General features: G+C 30.1%; 1 pseudogene; it reads left to right on the forward strand.

Annotated features, from left to right (window-relative positions):
* The first annotated feature begins 6,773 nt into the window (after positions 1 to 6,773).
* On the forward strand, positions 6,774 to 7,559 carry LOC149565669 (putative CCR4-associated factor 1 homolog 7 pseudogene; annotated as a pseudogene).
* Positions 7,560 to 7,901: the final 342 nt, after the last annotated feature.

Below are 7,901 nucleotides of genomic sequence, written 5' to 3' on the forward strand. Positions count from 1 at the left end.
AAACAATGTTTGCCTATGAAATGTAACATCAAATACAGTATTTAATTCTATTGTACAACACCTATATTGTTAATTGAAAATATCCAAACCCATAAACAAAAGTATATTAACCACATCGTACATATAGTAAGTAATTTACTATTATTTGTACAAAAATGAACTATCTCTTTCTAATGGTTAATCTCCATCACATAGATATAAGAATGGGCATCCATTTTTAAATCTTATCGAATTGATTATCTAATAATTTATCAGCCTATTGTTTTAAGATGACAATTTTTTTAGATTTTGTTCCCATGTGTATCTCCAATGGAAATGTTATGAAAGATTTCCAAAGGTTTTCTCTAACCTTTTTGTGCATGATTGTTGCATTAAAGTTATGGTTCTTGATTTCAGCTTCTAAAATAAGGCATTAGAACTAGAAATAATATGGTGTAAGAGAAAGTTTGAGAATTTGAAGCCTCTACTACTATAGCTATCAATTCAGTTGATCTCTAAGGTAATTTAGCAATTATTTGTATTTCTTTTGGCATTTATATGAGTAAAGAGGAAAAATGAAATTTGTAAATTTGAATAGACAGTCTATCACATAGACAAAACATTCTTCTAAATTAATAAAGAGAATGCGTCGAAGTTCAACTTTGTACCCTAGGTTACACTAAGGCATCTGGAAAGGAAAAATAGAACTACATTTTTTGCTACAAGTTTAAGTCAACCTAGTGGCATCCTCGTAAACAAACATTTCCCACACAAAAGTAAATATAATGAAAAAGAAATAAAAACATGAGGGTTTCAAGTACAAATAATACAGAAATGAAAGTGTAGATCTAAAGAAACATTGGAAAAAAGAAGGGTAAAAATTTAATAAAACAGAAAGGATTACAACAAGGAGATCTCAACAGGGAGCTTTATCCTAAGAAACAAGTTCATCAAATTCTTGTAATGACTTAAGGGGAAGTTTTCCCCTATCCATCATATTCCATCCTAGAGCATGAGCAGAAGCCCATTTGGCCAAACAATCAGCAGCTCTATTCCATTCAAGAGGGATGTAAGTAAACCTAATGATCTCAAGAGAAGTACAAAAGAGAAGAGTCTGATTAACAACAGTGGCTAGCTACCAACTCACATTCTCAAGCTCCTGCAAAGAAAGCAAGTTCACCACCACTTGGGAGTCAAACTCATAGATAATATTGTGCCATCTCCACAAACAACATTGTTCCATAGCATATAAAATGGCCTGAGCCTCCATGAGATTATTAGTATGGTCACCTTATGCACTGAGAAAAAATTTTAACTTCACCAAAATTGCAACGAGCCACTCCCCCAATACTAGTAGGGCCTAGTTTCTCACAGGAAGAACCATCAGTGTTAATTTTTAGAACTCCATGAGGAGGAGAAGCCAATGCTGCTCTTGATTTACTTGTCCTTTTCCTTTTTGTCGAGGTTGTTTAGGCAATCTTTGATACCATTGAGCTGCAACCCCATCCTGAAGATAAAAATTGATCAACTAGATCCATACCCCCATCCAGTGCACACTTGACTTGAATAGTTTCCTAAGGAGAATGTGAGATCTTCCACCAAAGATGCATAACACCAATCCAAACATCTTGGAAGATTCAATGATTCCTCTCCAGCCAGAAAAGAAACATTGATTAACATCTAATTTATTATTTATTTTTTAGATCAATTTGTTACACATACTTCATGTATTATTTTCATGAGTATGTAAAAACTATCATTTGAAAAGCCACCAAACATGCCGCCAATTATAATCAAATCTAGAATTACATTAAAGGCATCACTTCCATTGAACGTAGCTACGATTACCACCTGTAAAAATGAATTATCAATTTAATAACAAACACAAAAATAAATATCCCAAAATATTTTGAAAATTACATTGATGTCAAAGTTTTTTTTATGAAGTTTGTTACACAATCATGCCCCAAAACCCCCTAGGAAAAATCAAATTTCAACCATCATATAACATATAAAATGTATGAAACCAATACATTGCACTATTGTTGAAAGATAGATGCATTGTTTCATGAATATACAAGTTCAAATGTAGAAGAAAAATTATGAGTGGCTTTCTTTGATGTATTGAAAACTTAGAATGCAATGTCCCAATTCAACCCACCACATATTAATATTATACACCCAGATAGCATACCAATTTCCTTCAAACCTTCTTTTTAGCTCTTATTCTTTGTAAAATTATGTGCACGTTTATCTCATGATATATATTCCTAGTTTTTAGTATAGACCTTGGAGATCTGACTAATTTCTATAGTTTATAATGAATTGAAATAATAGGAATGTGTCCAAACCCATGAGTTTCAAATAAAAAATAATGAATGTGTTCCCAAGGAAGGGTTTTGAGCTCTTATTTTACTAGGATAGTCTCACAAAATTTACAAAATGCAACTACAACAAAAAAATTTATTTCGAGCTTATGAGAAGTGTTTGATCACCTACTAATCTGATATTTACTGAAATAATAACTGTAATTAGCAACTTCACATTTAACTAGATAAATGAATTGTTAAGATAATTTTGAACAAGAAATAAGAAAAGAAGAGCACAAGGATATAGAGTTTGTATCTAAAATGACTGCAAGGAATAGAAGTAAGTGCAAAAATTTTGGATGTACACATGTTATAGCAATGGTGATGGTACCATAGTAGATATAAGTAGGGTAAAACTAACAATTAATATTAGTAACCAATCTAGTCTCCCTGAGCAAGGTTTGGTAGGCATAAATTGTGTACCCAACAACCAAAACATGTCATTTGAAAAGGGGAAAAATGTATGTGAAAGAAAAAATTTAGTTTAAGCATGGTTAATTGAAAAACTGTGTTTTTTTCTCCAGATTTTTAATTTTGACACAAAAATAATAATTACAATTTTTTGGGTGTGTTTTAGTTGCAAAAAATGTGAATTTTCCCACATTTTTATTTTGGCAAAAAATAACAATTGCAACTTTTTTTGGTGTGTTTCGATTAGATTTCAACCGTTTTAAAACTATTGTAAATGAATTCCATTTATAAAGTTAGTATGACCAGCTATTATCATAGAAATACAATGTTAATATGGTGTGTAAAAAAGGCAATGGGGTGAAGAGTGGATGGATGGAAAAGATTTATATCTAAAAATGAATATTTGAAAGCATGTAAAGTGTCAGTTCTTATAGAAAAAGCATATCTCAAGTGGGAAAATAAAATGAACACTAAAGTGAGACATATATTTAAGAAAGTTAAGATAAAATTCGTTCACAAATGAAGTAATGTTTTGGTGAAATGAGTAATGTTTTGGTGAAATGTTGTGCTTTTGGATGTTTTGGGTTTGAGAAAGATCAAAATGAAGTAATTTTTATTGGTGATGAATGCTGAAATGAGTGAAAAAAATGCAAGGAAAGTGCAAAGTGTGTAATCCAGTTGTACACCTCACAACCTAGAAGTTTGTACCCAATAAACAATTATTTTAAAATGTAATTTCCTCATGATATACAATCCACTCGTAACCTAACTCAACAACTTTTCATCTTCCCAATTCCCAACTACATTTAGAATTGCATTATGTGTAAATTAAAATTATATGGTTTATATTTGTGATTAATTACCCACAAATGGATTTCAAGGAAAATAATTATATCACCTTATGATGCTCTTCTTGGATGATACCTTAGATATTAAATGGGTTGTCAAGGTTTGGTTTACTTCCTTCTTCAATCATAAGATAGAAACTGGACAACATATAATTGAACAAGGTGGAAGAAAACTTAGACAAGATTTTTTATTTTGTTCATGCATATCCCACTACAACTTGAAACTAACCTTGACTACTTCAAAAAAATGCTTCATAAGCAATATGCATTATGCATTCAATAAGTATGGCAACTACGAACTGCCAAAAATGAACTATATCATTTTGGACTGGGGTTTTCTTCTTTACAATTTAATATGGACTCCATCTCCATTGGTCTTATACTTAACTAGACACTTATCTCATGTAAAAGGTGTTGTAAAATAAATGTGAGTCCAAGGGGTTAGCTTCTCGGGAAATATTTGTGTTTTTGGTAACTAAGCTTGCAGGTTGTGATGGTTTTCAAAGGAAAACTTCAATACGTGTTAGACTTACTTGCAATGTGCAAAACAAAGATAGAGTTAAGATAAAAGAGTGTTGATTGGAGAAATACAAGAATTGGAATTAGGATAAAAATAAAAAAATCACACTCAGTGGTTTGTGTCCATGAGCTTTGGCATGTTAAGTAGGCTTGTTAGCATGACATTCAGATTGCTCGCAATGACTTAAAGAAAAAGAAAAACATAACAAAAGAGCACAGATGAGAAATACATAAAAAGGAAAATGATTGAAAGCGCAATGGCAAGGAAATATTCCACACAATCCATGACAAGAAATAAGGACAAAATGAGTCACATAAATGATGTAGAAATTATATACTTATAGATTTCAGCTATGGATAATTTATCAAATACATTAAAGGACATTATAGACAAAATTTATAGATGTAGCAATTGGCTTTAACATTTGTCCAAAAATAACACAAAATGGTTGCCTAGACAACTACTATAGATTTTCTTTGTCGAAACAAAATTCTAGGAAGACTTATGAGATAATAGTTTGGAAGTTTGTTGATTTATCCACAAGGTCTGTAATTTGACGGCCACCCCTAATGATTTCTATATGAGAATTTGATCAATTTTATGCATATATATAATCTATTGTAAATTAATATGATATAAATAAATAACATAGAAACAATATATTACATAAGTAAATTAGAAATATATGTAAAAATCTAGATTTATTAAAAAATTAAAATTTATATATTCTCTTTTTTTAAAAAAAAATTAATATTGAATATAAAATAAATAAAATAGAAAAATATATATTACAAATTTAGAAACATTTATTTTGAAATATCTTTAAAATATTATATTTTATCATAAGTATTTTAATATAATATATATTTATATTATAAAATAAAATATTATAGTATTTATAATAATTTTTTATAAACATTTTAAACTATTACATTCCAACCGGCATCCACTAAAGGTAGTTTGGTAATAAAGAAAAAGAAAAATGCTTCTTGGTGGCGCCAAGATAGGGATATGGCGCTTAAACAAGACAACTAGCTTATTTTGCATGCCTCAACTCCTTCCACGCATGCATAAATTTAGTACCACCTTGCATTATCTCTCTTTGATTATTATTTTTCAACAATAGAAGGGACTACGAATTAGGGGAAATTCTTAAAGTGGTTTGTGTTTTAAAGAATTTTTTTAAGATTTAATTGTACTCATTCCACTCTAATGCTACTATATAGAGTTCAATTAACAAATGGATGATGGATTTCATAAACTAGCAATAGTTTATTGTATCATTTGAAATTTTTAATGTTGTCATGTTTATACATTTGAATCACAATTTTAATCTTTCATTTTTAATAATTTTTTAAAATACAAAGATAAAGCTAAAAGGGAACATAAATTTGCACTTAGTAGGTGTTTATTTACTCTTCTAACAAAACCTTAAGATTTTAGATGAAAGTGATGGGAGAATATCTTTCTCAAAGACAATTTTGTTAGATTTTTGAATGAGTTAAATAATTAAACCTTGAGGAAAAATATGAACAATCAATTGACAAACAAGAAATTTCCTCAAAAAAATTTAAATAAATAAAAAAGAAATCACAACAAACATTAGAAAACATGTTCAATTTTTTTTTTTTTGGCACGTATTCTAAGACAAATTAATAAGAATGGTAGTGCCTAGATAGGCATGACTTAAAAATTAATTAGAAATTAATTTAAAATAGTTCTATTTTTAGAGTATAGGTTAAATTTATACGAAGAGGAATTAATAGAAAAAAAAGTGCTCATGCCCTAATCATAGGGATTAAAAAATTAAAATGATCATAATAATTTTTAAATTTTTTTGCAAAAGTCACAAGTCAATGCTATATTTTTTTTTTTTTAACTGGTTCAAGGACACACTAGGCATAATATAGCTATCTCCTATTCAAATATATTATATTTATGCTTTTTTTTAATTAACCCTACACATTATCATACTAGTGCCTTGGTGTAAACAAACCTCATATAAAGATCCTTTAAAGAGCCCATATTTGATCTTATTCAAGCAATAGCAATTAAATTCAATAGATTCAAAGCCTTCCTCTATCATTATATTAGAAAAATTATTAAATTAATAATTTCATCAATAAATCATATAAAAATAATCATTTATATTTCATAATTTTCAACTAAAAGTATGCCATATAGAAAGCACACAACATCAAATTTAAAAAGATGATATTTAGAAATTTAAAGTTGTCTTACAACTAAAACTAAAAATAAACTATATCCTTAATAATAACACGGAACTAAAAATACACCAATATAATAAATCTTTAATATTAAATTTAAACAATTTATTTCCTAAATATAATACTATACTCTAAAATTTAAAAAACGTAGGCGCACCAAAACTAAAAATAAACTGAACGATCTGTCTAAATAGACTAAAAAGTAGACCATTCTTTGAAGCTTAAAATGAAAAAGCGAGCGTCAGCCGAGGGTCTTAAAATAGAAAATAGAAAGAGTAAAAAACAAGAGAGAATTAGTATATATATTTCATATTCATTCCCAAATTTTTCAAGTTCAACATCTGTGGAATGAATGTATCCAGCTTTCGACAAACACTGCGTGAAGAGTTGCGAGTTACTTGTGAAGAAGATTGTGAAGATGACAATTGCGGCAAAAGGGAATGTTTTTATAAGGGAAGTGTGGGCTCACAATGTGGAGAAAGAAATGGAATTGTTGAGGGTGGTTGTAAAAGAATTTCCGTATGTGGCGATGGATACAGAATTTCCAGGAACAGACGTGGTGAAGGTGTTTGGGAATTTCAGCAGCAGGAAAGAGTACGATTACATGACTATGATGGGCAATGTAAATGTGCTTTCTCTCATCCAACTCGGCCTCACCTTTGCAGACGAGAATGGCAATCTGGCAGACTGTGGAACGTGGCAATTCAATTTCAAAGAATTTGATCCAGACCATAACCTTCATGCCCCTGACTCCATTGAGCTTCTCACAAAGAGTGGAACTGATTTCAAGAAAAACAACGAGATGGGTATTGATGCCACGAGATTTGCAGGGCTTCTTTGGTCTTCTGGCATTCTTTGCAATCCTAAAGTTCACTGGATCTCATTTCATGGATGTTATGATTTTGGGTATCTAATCAAGCTTCTTAATTGGTGGCCATTGCCCCTCAGTGCAGACCACTTTTTTGGGCTTGTGAGATTCTACTTTCCCAATGTTTATGATGTGAAGCATTTGATTAAGTACTGTGATGGCTTGTACGGAGGGCTTAACAAAGTTGCTGAGCTCCTCAAAGTGGATAGAGTTGGGACTTCCCATCAAGCTGGATCTGACAGTTTGCTTACTTGTCGTGTTTTTATGAAATTGACAGAGATGTATCCTCCGAAATATATTAATAGGTTTGCAAATGTAGTATATGGATTGGGGTAGTGCAACAGGTCTATGCAAAGCTTATTGAAGTCGAATTCCCTGGATTCCTTCTCTGTCTTCTGAACATTGTAATTGCAAAGCTTATTAAATATGGGTTTTTCAAAATTTAGTGTGATATTTGACTAAGATTATAGTGAATTAAGTACTATCAAGTTGGTTTGATTTTGGAAGAAATTTTATGGTTAAATATATTTTAGTTGAAGTTTTAAAAAATATGTCTTTTATTTCTTACTGGTATTTAGAGATCATTCATATTTAGAAGAAAAGAGTTCTTTGGAATCTTTCTGCATGAAATATTAGTCAACATATATCAAAACAAATATAATTTGTTGTACTACAAAA

This window comes from Cupressus sempervirens, chromosome 3 (genome assembly GCF_028749045.1).
Source record: "Cupressus sempervirens isolate cs-2001-9-10 chromosome 3, ASM2874904v1, whole genome shotgun sequence".
Taxonomy (NCBI): domain Eukaryota; kingdom Viridiplantae; phylum Streptophyta; class Pinopsida; order Cupressales; family Cupressaceae; genus Cupressus; species Cupressus sempervirens.